We start from the raw sequence: 16,043 nt of genomic DNA, 5'->3' as shown, positions 1-16,043 counted from the left end.
TTATCTAGTAGTTCTGAGAGTTTCTTATTGACAATACCAAGGGCTTTAGGGAGGTGTTCTGCATAATAAATGTGCAAATACAGTTACAGAAAGGTCTTTGAAGGATAATGCTTTTTAATTTAATAGATGGGTGATAGGAAAGTTAGTGAGCAGTTTGCCAGGGAATCTAACTCTAGCTAAGGAAACAGTGCCAACTCTATGACTCAGAATGTTATATTGTAAGTTATTCAGAATATTCTGAGAAGTGATCCAAACATAGAAACACCTGAAACTTAATATTGAATCCATTTACATAAATCACATTCAAGGAGTCTTCTAATCTTAACACATACACACCGTAATATGCTGAGGCCTTGTAGAGGAGGTCGATCACTAGTATATGATTAAAGGGATATAATTTTATGTAGCTGGATGATCATCTTAACAGAACTTGATATTGGCCGGCAGTGAAAGGAGTTATGAAAGTAGAAGGAAACATAACAAAAGTAAATAAACATAAAGCCAGTATTAGCTACATATTTTATAAATGTGGTAGGTAAGGTGTCTCACCTACTGAAAAATATTACCTCTCCTAATAGCCAACTGTATTTGATCAGCCAACTGTCAATTCAAACAAGCTTATGGAATTCTCTTTGAAGAGGCTTAGTCTTTGGAAATTAATAAGATCTCAGTGATGACCATCTATTAAAGATGAGTGAGAAGATTCCAGGGAACCACCTAAGTTTTGCAAATAGAAATGTTGCCTTCCTTGGTAAAGCCACATTCTGTACTTTCCTTTGAGGTATTTACCAGAAATAGGTGAAAAGTTTTCTGAGAGAGTAAGCATTTTTAGGCAACTCTATGGCTAATAGAAACATTGAAACATTTCAAGTAGACTTAGTTCTAGCTGATTTTTAAATTATAAAGATGTTGTCTTTTTCTTTTTTTTTTTCAGAGTTAAGCATTGAAAGTCATTCTTAGTATGAGGGAGAATTGATATTTATCAACCAATTCATGTTATTAATGTAAGGTTTTTATTGTGCCTTTATGTAAGGTATTATTATATTGTGAATCTCCAACACTGGATGTATGAGAGGCAACTTTATCTTAATATCTATCATCTATCTATCTATCCATCTATCATCTATCATCTTTCTGATATTTGGCCTTATCTGAAGCACGGACCATAATATTTATAATTGATACAATGAACCCAGAAGGAGAGAATTAACTGAACCAGTTAGTAGAGTCCTGCTAAGGGGATCTGGGCAAATTTTAACCTTCAGAATAGAAATTGGAGCTAAATATGAAGGTCTAGGTTAAACTTAGACAGGTATTATGTTTTGATGAGGAAAATTAGGTAAGATGATCAAATGGATGACATGAATATGGTGGGAAGTAATGTGTTCTCCCCCTAATAGAGAACGGCTGTCAATCCTTTTTTTTTTTTTTTTTGAGAAATTTTTCTTTTTCCAAATGCAATCTTATGAAGAGCAACAATACATGAATATATCAAACACATAAAACAAATTAGTTCTGGTTGAAACAGGAAGAAAAATTAGATGTTGTATCATTTCAATCTTTCCCCATTTTCCACCATCCAACCCACCTATAATGGACTCCTGTTATAACAGTCTTTCCTTTAGTGGGACGATAGTCCCACGTGTAGAGAAACACAAGGACTTTGGTGCTAGTAAAATAGCTATGAACCCTGACACTTTTGTACTATGTGGGACAGACATGTATAACTTCTCTGGGCATGTTTGTGTGCATAAGAAGATTATCAATAATGTGGGAAATGTTTCTGGCACATGGTAATCATCAACATTTTTTGGAGCATTTTTCTTTAAGTTCTATGGAATAGTGATTAAATGGGCAGCAGGAGCCTGACCACCTTGGTGAGTAGCCTGGTTCTTCCATGAACAACTGGGAGACATCCAGAAATCTGCTTTATTTCTATGTGCTTCAGGTTCTTTCTATAAAAGTATGGCTGATTACCTAGAACAGTGACCTATATATAAGTGTTCTGTGAGAACTGCTATGATCATTATTACTATTCTAGGTATAATTATTTTTCATATCTTGCAGATTTTTAGTGAAGATTAAATGAATTTATATATAAAGTGCTTAAAAGAGTGTCTTGCATATTTTAAGTGTTCCATGAATGTTAGTGTGATTTACATGCATTGTTTAATCTTCATGACAGATGAATTTGGTGGGTATGATTATCCTCACAATGCACAATAGGTATAAGACACATGGTAGTTCTTAATATAACGTCAAAGTCAGTTTTAACTTTCACCAGGTTTTTTATGGGGAGAGCTATGAGAGCTATGAGCCATGAGAGCTTTTATTCAGGCTCATAAATCACTATTTACTTAAGGACAATCTGTCCTCCAAATTGCAGTAGTCCTCCTTATCTGCAGTTTTGCTTTCTCTTGTTTCAGTTACCCCTGGTCAACTGCAATCTGGAAACAGATGATCCTCTTTCTAAGGAATCATCAGAAGGTCAGTAGTAGCCTAACACCGTGCCATGATGACTACATCATTCTCCTCACTTCACCTCATCCTGTAGGCCATTTATCATCTTACATCATTACAAGAAGGGTGAATACAGTACAATGAGATATTTTTAGAGACACTACATTCACATAACTTTTTATTATAGTATGTTGTCATAATTGTTCTGTTTTACTATTAGTTATTACTGCTTATCCCTTACTATGCTTAATTTATAAATTAAACTTTATCATAGATATGCATAGGAAACAACAGTATATATAGGGTTCGGTACTGTCTGCAGTTTCAGGCATCGACTGGGGGTCTTAGAACATATCTGCCAGATAAGGGGGACTAGCCTAGCAACTTTTAACTTAAAAGGTTAAAGCAGGACTAGAAACTTACTCTCCTGACATAAAATAAACCAAGTTATATCTGCAAGTAGGCAGGGCATTTTCATTGAGAAAAAGTTTGCTGAGATTTTAAAAGACAGTGGATTTCTTGCGTAGCCTAATTCCTTCCACCAAAAATTAACTCTACTAATGGTTGTTTAGGGACACTCTGCTAATTATTCCAATGTACATCAGGTTTTGAAAATACACATTTGCTAATGGCTTAATGTTGACTCATGTTAATATTAATCACACATGTTTTGTTGATCAATTCAACAAAAGAGCTCCTCAGACTTTTGTGATGTTCTCTCAACCATTTTCTAAAGTTCTTGGGGACTCAGGATATAGGTTTTGAGCAAGCTCATTCTACCAAAGGGCACCAGCGGCGCTATTCCATTCTCACACACATTGCTTTCAGGCCTTGAGTGCCATCAATCATGTGTTGAAGCTCTTGATCCATCAAAATTGCTTTACGGTTTTGAGATTGTGAATGACAGTCGTATAGTATTGTTAAAAAGATGGGTAACAGGCCTCTGTGCCCCCACTTGGGTTCTCCTTTGTTGTCTGGACCTCAAAGCAATGCTGTTTGTACTCCCAAGGATACAATATTTTAGTGCAAACAGAGTGTTCAGTTAATCTTTATAACCACTTCTTTCTCCCTAGGGCTTGGACACAAGTGCCCAGAGGTGGTAGGGACCCATCATAAAGACAAACTCCAGGGCTCTCAACTCACTCTTTGGAGGATGTGGCCATTTAACTGTCTTACACAAAAGTCTTGTGCAAATTAACTAGTTTCAAGAACTTCCCACCAGAGTACCAAACAGGGATAGCCATGTTTGAATCCCAGCCAAAAACAGGTTTTGACTAATACTGCATGTTATTTCTCCTAATATAGTGCTACTTGGGGTGTGTGGAGGGCATAGTAAAAAAAAGTATCATTTTTTTTAAGATTTTATTTATTTATTTGAGAAAGAGAATGAGAGAGAGAGAGCACATGAGAGGGGATAGAGTCAGAGGGAGAAGCAGACTCCCTGCTGAGCAGGGAGCCCGATGTGGGACTCGATCCCGGGACTCCATGATCATGACCTGAGCCGAAGGCAGTCGCTTAACCAACTGAGCCACCCAGGCGCCCAAGTATCATTTTTGATATTGGAAAAATAGTTTACCATTATCATGAGACTCAGTGTAGTAACAGGCAATCACACATCACCCAAACATGCCGTAATAAGTAATACAATAGTTGAGAGCTTTTAAGTCACTCTTTTCTTTGAATCCTACTTGACTGACCATGGGAGAAGTTACTGAAACTTTCTGCATGTCAGTTTCTTTATCTTTAAAATGGAATTGATAATAATAATAATAACATAAATCAAAGAAGTTTTTCTAAGAAGAAAGTGAGCATAAAGTACTCAGTAAGCAATAGTTATCAAAAACAGTGATTAAAAATCACATTAGTTACATCTTTAACAAATTTCTTTCCTCCAAAAACTGGCATATATCTGAAAGCAATTTATAATTTTAACTTGTTCTTGTCCTAAAAGAGAGACAGTAAATAATAAAATGCATAAATAAAAACACTAATAAGTTACAGCACATAATTTATATATAAATCCTTTGTGACTTACAAAAAATAATGCAGGGGGCGCCTGGGTGGCTCAGTTGGTTAAGCGACTGCCTTCAGCTCAGGTCATGATCCTGGAGTCCCGGGATCGAGTCCCACATCGGGCTCCCTGCTCAGCGGGGAGTCTGCTTCTCCCTCTGACCCTCTTTCCTCTCGTGCTCTCTATCTCTCATTCTCTCTCTCTCTCAAATAAATAAATAAAATCTTTAAAAAAAAATAATGCAAACATGTATTAACCCACAAAGATACACATATGGAATAAAGAACACCTTATAAAAGAGCAAATATTTTATGATTTGATTTTATAGCAATAAGAAAATCTATATGTATGTGTAAACAAAGTCTGTGTATTTATATATGTCATATATATAGAATTATTTAGTAGTGGTATTATCTGGTAAAAAGGTTTCTTGGTTGTTGTTTTTTTTCTTAATATTTTAGGATTTTTCCTGACAAAATTTTTCAGTCTGTGTTATAGGTAATCAGAAAAAATAAAGTTAATATTAAAAAGTTATGTTTTATTATAAAAATATATGAATACTTCTGAGCTGTAAAAAAGTTTCATATTAGCTTATTTTATTTTTATCCAAATGCATGTGAAGAAAGAAATCATCTTTATAATAATTAAGATTTCAGACAAATAGGGATAAAGTTATTTGAATAGTAAATTTGCATTTTACATCAAAAATGGTAATATAGGATGCACCTGTATGTTTAAGTGTCTCTTAAAAAGGATATGTTGGGTTTGTCTTAAAAAATATAAAGTAAAATTATAAGATCTCATAAAATTATTGGCAGCTTTATAGTGTAATTCACATTTGCAGTAACCTATTCTAAGTATCATGACCTTTTTTTAAATTATCTATTTCATATACACTATCAAGTGATTTATGCCTTCCCTAAATATATATAAGTGGTGGTGAATTTCAATCTAAAACTAAATTTTCTTTATTACTAAATAGCTTTTTTTATTTTTTGATGAAAATAGTTTTCCTTTTAGGACTTCAAGAAACTCACAAATACCAATTCAGATTATACACAACAATTCAGGATAACATTTTTAATCTTGGGGCCTAGGGATACACTGTTGGATCTATTCTGGATCATAAAATACTAAGTGTATGACTTAATGCTGCAGTGTTTAGTAATCTCCATAGTCATATTCTTTTTTTTCTCCATAGTCATCTTCTAAGAGACATTTAAACACATATAATAGGGGTACAGGATTATAAAAATACAATAATCATGACATACCTGATATGAGTATAATAACACAGCATGGCTACAGAATTACTTTGAAATATTTTCCTCTGAAAAGATTTTGTAAGAACTACCAAGAGAATTAACTTATTTCTCAGTATAATGCTGTTTTCTAAGACTGCTTTATGTTCAGTTCCAGAAACAGGTCTTTGTGGTGTTTTCAATAATTAACCTCTTCAGAAAAGGAATAAGACAGCACCACTTGACAAGAAATTTAAACAGATTTTAATAGGATTCCCAAAAAAGTAATCAAATTAATAATATAACTAGATAAAATAGATCATAATTTCTTTTTTAATTAAAACCACAAGATGATGTTTATTTGATTATATCATTTGTGTTACTATCATGAGGATTTGGATATCAGGTTAGTGTCCCACATTTAATTAATTAATTAATTAATTTTTTATTATGTTATGTTAATCACCATACATTATATCATTAGTTTTTATGTAGTGTTCCATGATTCATCGTTTGCATATAACACCCAGTGCTCTATTCAGTACGTGCCCTCTTTAATACCCATCACCGGGCTAACCCATCCCCACCCTCACCCCTCTACAACCCTCAATTTGTTTCTCAGAGTCCATAGTCTCCCCATCCGATTTCCCCCTCTTCATTTTTCCCTTCCTGCTATCTTCTTCTTCTTCATTTTTTAACATATAATGTATTATCTGTTTCAGAGGTACAGGTCTGTGATTCAACAGTTTTACACAATTCACAGTGCTCACCATAGCACATACCCTCCCCAATGTCTATCACCAAGCCACCCCATCCCTCCCAACCCCCACCACTCCAGCAACCCTCAGTTTGTTTCCTGAGATTAAGAATTCCTCTTATCAGTGAGGTCATAAGATACATGTCTTTACAAAAACAAATTTGTTTTATCTTGCAAATTAGTTTTAATTTTGGGGGGAACATTAAGTTTTTTAATAAGTAAGTTTTTATGGGATGAATAAAAACTTAGCAAGAAAACAAAATTTCTCAGTGTTGATGGTGGGCTACTCCATTTTCTTTTGGGTAATTATTCATATATATATTTCATCAATTTCCTTATTGATATATTATAGTACGTGTATATGATTATGCAGATGCACATTTAACATATCTGTGGAAAAAGTTTGTATTTTATTTTATTGTTTTTTAATTTTTTTTTATTTGAGAGAGCAGGAGAGGAGAGGGGCAGAGGGAGAGAGAAACTTTAGCAGAGTCCTCGCTGAGCTCAGGGCTGATGCAGGACTTGATCTCAGGAACCAGATATCAGGACCTGAGCCAAAACCAAGAGCTGGATGCTTAGCCAACTGTGCTCCAAAAGTTTGTATTTTAAAAAGAATTACTTTTAATTAATGAGATTTTAATTAATGAGATTTAGGGCAAAAAATTATAGTAATAAAAGTTAAAATTTATACTCTACATCTATACTGCCAAAGCACTCAAATATCATCTCTAAAATCACCACAACTCCTTTTTGCCACCTATTTTCAACTTCTATCTCCATTTGTAATTTTTATTGTAAATAATAATTACTCTTAGATTTGTTAAATATTTTATTTTACCACTATACTCTTCAATTTTCTATCTCCTAGTGCTAAAAGATTAGATTACTTAAAATTTTCATATATTGTATTCTATTAGAATATACAATAAATATAAAACCTTAAAAATATTATATATATACATATATATATTCCATAGATTTTTTTTTTCTAATCTAAAACTATCACTGTTTATTTCTGAATTGAATTGCTAAAATTTGCATGATAAGAGACTTTGGACTGAATATTTTAGTATTTATTTCATTACATATTATATTTTCATGAAGTGTAAGAATACATACAATATTTGTATGTTATATATTTATTTTATTATGATCAAAAGACCTTTTGTATTGAATTGGGTTCTTCCTTATGCTTTCTTATAGAGACAATTTCTTAAATATTACTTGAAAAACATGTATGCTTTGTGTTGATAACAAGGTTATCAATCAATATTCATATATATCTGTTTTAACCAGACTTATATTGTGCATACATATACATATATTCTTCTGGAGTCATTATGATATCAAAAATACCATATTGACTTTTGCTATTGTATGCCATTATATAGGTTACATGTGATATTATTTATTAATTTTGTTTTAATAGACTTAAATAAGACTCCCCAAAGTTTTTCAGTCACTACTATCATTGTTCTGCCTAATTTCTGTCCTCTGAGCATTTAAACTGGATACTGGGCACCTAAATGATGTATATAGTCCGAGCCACATAGTCTAGTCATCGCTTGCTGCTGTGAGTCAGACTTCTGGCTTTACCATGGAGGTATATGCACCTATCAGCTCTCCTAAAAAAAGTAGGCATTCAGTGGCGATTATTTATAAATGCTGATAACTTCCCAGAACCATTCTTCTATCCCTCCTTTAGCCAAAACAAGCAAAACAACAAAAACACCTTTGTCTTTTCTGATACCTCTTTTGTCTTCAAGGGCTTGTGAGTTTCTTAATACTGTTGGTTTTCACAGTCAAGTTGATCTCATTTAGTGTATATCTTCCAAAATTTCTGTATGACTAAAAGAGTCCTTTTTCTTTTTTTCTACTTCTTCTTTAGGATTTTTTTTAAAGATTTATTTATTTATTTGAGAGAGAAAGGGCACACATGTGTGTGCACGAGTCAGGGTAGGAATAGAAGGAGAAGGAGACAGAGAAAATCTCAAGCAGACTCCCCACTCAGCTCAGAGCCAAATGCAGGGCTTGATCTCACGATGACCCTGAGATCATGACCTGAGCCCAAACTGAGAATCAGGTTCTCAATCTACTGAGCCACTCAGGTGCGCCAGGGGTTTTCTAATTTATATGCTCCTTGTTTTATTCTAGTGTAAAGAAATGAGGTAAATGTATATTTTCAATAAGCTGCCCTGAATCAAGAGGTCTCAAATCCTATGGGAAACCATTGTATGATGATCTGTCTCTTTTATATTATCTTACAAGGCCCTACATGAACTGGCTCACAGTTTCTTCTTTGACATCATCTACTACTAATCTCTTCTTGTTCTATGACAATCACACTGGCCTCCCAGTTGCTAACACAGCAGGCTTGCTACTGCTTTAAGGCTTTGAATTGGGTCTTTCCTCTGCATGGAATGCTGTTTACCCAGATATCTCCATGTTTTATTTTCCCATCACCATAGTCTTGACTCGAATGTCACCTCTTATTTTCTCCATAAGGCTTACCCTGAACACACCAATTTTAATACAAGCTCTTTCCACCAAGAGTCTGTCTCTACTGTTTTTGTTTTCTTTTCCCCTGCACTTACCAACTCTATCAGTTTTATTCTTTATTTGTTGTGAATCTACCTCCTCCCACAAGAGTATAAGCTACAAGGGGGGCAGAGATTTATATCTCTACAGACTACATATTCCGGCACCTAGAGATGTCTGTTGAATAGATTAATCTCTTTGAAGATACAACTGCTAGTCATTTGATCTTGTTCCTCAATCACTTAGCACAACAGATCACACTGGGTAGATTTCCCCTTGAGAAGGGTGAGAGTCCAATGACCATGGGCCAGAGTAAGACCAATTCTTTTCTGAATCACTTATGGTATATATTGGACTCAAATGCTAGAAGTTTTTTGTTTTGTTTTGTTTTGTTTTAAATATTTTATTTATTTATTTGACAGAGACAGAGATAGCTAAAGCAGGAACACAAGCAGCAGGAGTGGGAGGGGGAGAAGCAGGCTTCCCCCTGAGGAGGGAGCCTGATGTGGGACTCAATCCCAGGACCCTGGGATCATGACCTAAGCAGAAGGCAGATGCTTAACGACTGAGCCACCCAGGCGCCCTCAAATGCTAGAAGTTTAAGAGGGTCTACACTATAAGAAATTCCTAGAGATAGGCATTGATAAGCTGAAGAAAGAATAAAAGTAATGTAGTTTTAAAGAAATCTGATGGTATTTCTAAAAATGATTATCAGCAATATCATTGTTCAACGAAAACTCCAGCATTGTTTTAAATGAAAAAAGAATTCTCAGTACCTACACAAAAGGATGATTTTCTTTCATTGAAAATATCAGGAAAAGAAGAAAGGAAATGTGACTTATAAAACATATATTCCACATGCTTGAACACATTTACATGATAAATGCAGGAAAAAGACTACATGGTGAGAGCAGTATTCCCACGTGAAGTAAGCTATATCAGTAACTCCAGACACAGACAGCATCTATTGTATTTACACCTTAAAGAAGCGAACCCAAGATCATATTGTGCATGGAGGCCTTCTCATTTGTAACTTTATTAATAAAGCACATTGATTTAAATGATTTCATTTAGAACAAAATATCATTAGTTATAAAAGGAATACTTCGACTTTAAGGAAAACAAACACATATTTTAACATCTAGTTTTTAAGCAAAAACATAGCTGTATTTTATATTCTAAATGCTTCCAACTTCTTTTTCATGAAATGCCACTTTATTTGACAAAAGGTGCAGATAAAAAGATTTCATCAGACTTCCAGACTTCCAAAGAGAGTTACTATCGTAAGGAAGTATAAACTCTGTACTGCATGTTAGCAGTTCACGTATTACTTTGAATTACAACATTTTCAAAAGCTGACAAAAATCTAATGCAGTCTCTTTGAACTGGAGTCACTGTAGTAATTCTCACAAATATTTTTTTGGAAGGCAGATGATGTAGTATGGCTAAAAATTTTGGACCAAGGACATAATGATTCTTCCCTGGCATTCAGGTATTAAACATGAATTATAGAAAGTGATTATCCTTGTCACCTTGCCTGAAGTAATGATGTTCTGTTTTTTACAGAGCTATCAAAAACCTGCTGTGTCAGAAATGAGTATGATTTCAAGTTATTATCAAGCATACAAATGTAAGGTCTTGATTCAAATCATACTTTGAAGATCACTGATAACATATAAAGTTGATTTAGAATTTTATAACACACGTTTTACATTTTACATTATATATACATATAGGCATTTTATATTGTCCACGGTCACTTTAGACAGTGTCTAAGCAAATGAAGTTATTGATGTCAGTCTGGAAAAAGAAGACTGTGTTAACCAAATTATTTAAATCATTCAGACAATAGAAGGAAAATTCTTCAAATTACTTAGTAAGGCTCCATCAGATATCTTTGGTTTCATAGCATTATTTCCCTATATATGAGCAATTGCCTAAGAAAAATAATGTTGGCATACAGTATAAAACAAGTTTTATTAGGATTTGTAACTTGCAAATAAACTAGCTAAAATTATTTTTAGATATATAATTGGTATGGCATTTCAATCCTTGTTTCACCTTGCTTTCAACGTTCTACTTAATTATTTTGCAGTACTCTGTGGAGATTTTATTGTATTCTTCTGCTAAAAATTACTGTGATGGTCAATTGTGCTTTGAAATATTCCCAGGAAGAAAAAAAAGGCAAATATCCTTTCAATAAAAACAATAAATATGTGCTCATTCCTTGCTGTGAAGAAGCAATTTTGCTCAGCCCCATTTAAAAAAAAAAGATTTATAAAACATCATGATTTAGAGTGCACATATGTGGTTGAACACAAGATTTAAGGGATCTAGAAGTGATACATGAGTAAGTTGTGGGATGATAAGGGCCAATCTTGGGAAAAGAGAAATGAACATGTAATGTCCCTAAAATATTCTTTCATTTTTCTTTTTCTTCCAAATAGAAATAGGATTTGGGACATAAAAATTTAGAAAGTCATTCCCAAGTTTTTTGTTTTTCCTTCGAGAAACTGGTTGTTTCTACGGTTGGAAGGACAGTTCAAGGGAATTAGTGAAAACATAAATGTTCCTTTTGAAATGGGACAATTAATCAGGAAAATGCTCTGATGAATTATTTCATTTAATTGAAAGTTCATTTTTTGAAATGAATATTACCTTATATGAGCAAAAGATGTAATAAGATCATGGATCTTTAGAGGAGGAGGTTATCATGGACTATCCAGGTGGACTCTCTCAATGCATTCACAGGTATCCTTATAAGGGAGGGGAACAGAGAGTTATGAAATAGGTACACAGAAGAGAACTCACATAGAGGAGGAGGCGTCAAAGTTACCATGGAAGCACAGATTGCAATGATGTGGCCACAAGCCAAAGAACATCTGTAGTCACCTGGAAGAAATAAGGAATGGAATTTCCCTTAGAGTCTCTGGAGGAGGTGTAGCCCTGCTGATACCTTGGTTTTGTACTTCTGGCCTTCAGAACTATGAGGGAGAAATTTTCTGTTATGTTAGGTCATTCAACTGTGGTAAATTTTCATGGTGACCTTTGGGAAACTGATTTTGCTTTCAGAAGCAAATTGCTGCTCTAAAGCAAATATCTAAAAATGTGGAAACATCTTTGGAATTACATAATAGGTTAGGAATTAGAAGGAAATGAAGAGTATAGGAGATAAGCCTATTACCTTAGAGAATACATATATGGTCATACATAGAATGTTGATAAAAATATGAACAGAAAGTTTCTTTTGGTGGGAGCTCAGAAGGAAATGAGGATCATGTTATTAGAAACTGGAGGAAAGGCAGTCCTCCTGTATAGGCAGAGAACGTAGCTAAATTGCATCCTATAATTGTATGGAAAGCAGAACGTGTAAGTGAAGGACTTGGATATTTAACTTCCAGGCGGTGGTGCAGGCTGGTTTGTTATTGCTGCTTATAGTAAAACAAAAAGAAAGGGATGAACTGAGGAAGGAACTGTCAAGCAAAACATTTGCTAGACTTCTGAAATTCTTCGGGCATGGATAACCTGATAAAACTACTCACATGCAAATATGTGCTACCACTTAAGAAAAAGTAAGAATGACTCCAAGGGCAGAACACTAAGTCTAGAGGAATGAACAGCAGACCAAGAGAAGTGAGCTATAGGACCAAAGGGCAGAACTTCAAGTCACAGAGGATTACACTCAGGACTTGAAACCTAATGGATTTTGTTCATCTGGATTTCAAAATTGGTTGGAACTGGTAATTCCTTTCTGCCTTCCATTATCTCTTTGGGAATAGGAAAGTGTATAACTGCTATACTAGGCCTGTCCACCATTGTATTTTGGGACCATATAATTTATTTTCCAGTTTCATAGATTGAAAAAGGAGAGAAATTTCGCCCCAAGATGGATAATATGCAGTCTCATTCATACCTAATTTAGATGATTTAGATGATGAGGTTTGGGACTTTTAGTCTGATGACATTTAGATGAGATTTGAGATTTGAACTGATGTTATAATGATTTGAGACTGTTGGGTATGTTGAGATCAGGTGAATATATTTTGTGGGATAGACAGGAATATTGCAGAGTTAAAGGTGGCCTACAATAGGCCAAAAAATAGCCTTCCAAAAGATTTTTTGCATTCTAATTTCCAGAAATTTTGACTACCTTATAGGGCAATAATGGATATTAACTTATTTGGCAAAAGATGTGATTTCGTAAAGGATATTTTTTTTTAAAGATTTTATTTATTTATTTGAGAGAGAGAGAATGAGAGAGCACAAGAGGGGGGAGGGTCAGAGGGAGAAGCAGACTCCCTGCTAAGCAGGGAGCCTGATGCGGGACTCGATCCTGGGACTCCAGGATCATGACCTGAGCCGAAGACAGTCGCTTAACCAACTGAGCCACCCAGGCGCCCTCGTAAAGGATATTTTAAAAGGAGGATCTTATCCTGAATTATTCCCATGTATCCTATATTCAGTGAAATATATTATTATGATATGGCCACAAGCCAAGGAATACCTGAAATCACCAGATAGTGGAAGAAAACAGAAACAGAGTCTCCTTAGAGCCTCTGGAGAGAGTGTGGCCCTGTTGATGTCTTGATTTGGTTTTCTGGCCTTCATAACTGTGAGAAAAAAAATTCTGTTTAAACCACCCTTTTGAAATAATTTATAAGGCATTCTAGAAAACTGATATAGATTTTGATGGTTTGTGTGATTTGGAGGATGGCTAGACAGGTCTGAAATTTATAGGGCAGGCCATCAGGAAGGGCAGGCTGGAAATTTTGGCACATGAACTGATACTACAGTCCAGGCAGAAAATCTTTGTCAGGGACACCTCATTTCTGCTCTTAAGGCCTTTCAACTGATTTGATCAGGCCTGACAGATTATAGAGGATAATCTCCTTTACTTAAAGTCAACTAATTGTAATTATAGCTGCTAATCACATTTACAAAATATCTTTACAGTGACACCTAGATTAATTTTTGTTTGCATAACTGGGTACTGTGCCAAGCCAAGTTGATACATTTAGCTGACCACCACACAAACAGTGTGTGTGAGATTGTAATGTTGGTCTGCTGAAAGTATATGTGAAAATTTTGACTCTCTCTACCTTCAAATTAGGAAAATATACAAACAAGACCCAGGAAAAGACATGGGCAAATGAAAACCTACACAAGGTTCTGCTTTATTGTATAGAATGGTAAAAATGAAGAATGAATAAGGGTGTACTTATCACTAGGGAAATATTATTTTTCAGCTTTTTAAAAAAAAACAGATCTCAAATATTCCTAACCCAACATGGATAAGGCACAGAGACTGTCACCCTGTTCAATATTTATTTGCAGTGTTGTATGCAGTGCTATCCTGGGACTCTCCCTTACAAGTGTTATATTCTTTAATAATAGTTGGTGGGTAAAAGAGAAAAGTTTGTCTTTACTCCTACTGCACCATATTCTAATATATCTGAAATCCAAATATCCAGAAACAAGTAAAAGTAGCTAGTTTCTAATGTCATATTTTGCCCTTAACACAAAATATATGAAACAGGAAAAGACAAGAAGCCCTAGAATAAGTTCAAATGCCTTGATTAATGAACATTCACCAATAGAATATTTCCACTTTGAACTCTGCCTTTGTTTAGCACCCTGAGGTTTTATTAATAACCCAGGGCAATGCACAATAATAAGATTTAGGATGAGTGAAAAGTATGCTTTCTTTTGTAAAGTATGAGAAGCATGATTATAAAAGGGAATGGGAAAAAATAATCTGCATGATGCCCTGACAACAGGAGAATTCTCATGCAGTTCAAATTCAAGGGAGACTACAAATGAAAGCTAAGGAGCTAAACATTTATTTTCTTAAAACTATGTTTTCCAGTATGTCCCTTGGAGTTACCTCAAGGTGTATGTACACCTCAGTTGAGGCTACTCATACAAAGACTAGAAGGTGGGAAAAGCAAGGCCAATGAAAACAAGGAGCAAATCAAATAGACCAATTTAGGCAAGAGGCAGAAGTCTAGACACATTTCTGAGCTAACAAGGTTATTGCAAATGAGCTTAGCAAAAGAGTTTGGATGAAACGGGGCTTTGCCATATTTCTTCCTCCTTCAGGGTCCCTCAAGGTAGGGTCAACTTCATCTGATGGAAGGCCTGAGGGAACCTGGCAAGGATCTGAGAGAGAACATGGTTTTACACAACTTTTCATATATATGTATGTATATGTATACTATATTAACATGCATGTATACTATATGTGTGGGTATATACATATATGTGTATGTGTGTGTGTATATATATATATGTATGTATATATATATATATATGTATGTATATATATATATATATATATACATACAAATTTTTTAACTGAGTAGTAGACTGGAGGCTTTGAGGAAAATCAGGGACGATTTCTGACAGTTCATGGGATACTTAATTGGCCCTTTTCTCTTCCTATCCACCATAATTACTGACATCATCAAGAATGGGAGATATTTTCTTGCTCCTTTGCTAGAAATCTTATAGTGGTCAAACATACCCATCTCCTCTGTGATTGTGATTCTGGTCTGTTATAAATTGGACTGGGCACACAGAGATGAAGCTGAGGCTTTCCAAATGTCCATCTGACCACTCCAGTCTTAAGGGGATCCAGGATCTTGTAATGCTCTTCCTGGACCTATTCCCCAAGGAAATTAGTCTGACTTACATAAGTTATACTAGGTAAGCAGAGATAACAGCTATCAAGGCTACCTTAGAGATATATAAATATTATCTATGATTGAGTAGATACTCTGTGAATATATACCCAGAAGACACAGTTTAGGAAAATAAAAGCTTAAAACAGTCTGAAAATAGTCTTGGAGCAGAAATTGACAACCCCCTTACCCTTCATTAAATGAGCTGCATGACTGCAGATTTTGAGAATAACCTGAGGCATAAAACTATCTGATATCTAGAAGCCGTGAAAGGGATGTCCAAAACTTACTAGCCACACAGAGCAGTGTCTATAATGAATAAAGAATCGGCTTTACTGAATGGGCTATAGATCCAG

The sequence above is a fragment of the Eumetopias jubatus genome, unplaced genomic scaffold (genome assembly GCF_037043125.1).
Source record: "Eumetopias jubatus isolate StellerSeaLion01/CBP00866 unplaced genomic scaffold, mEumJub1_p1.0 scaffold_6, whole genome shotgun sequence".
Taxonomy (NCBI): Eukaryota; Metazoa; Chordata; class Mammalia; order Carnivora; family Otariidae; genus Eumetopias; species Eumetopias jubatus.
Note: the sequence above shows the minus strand (reverse complement) of the source record.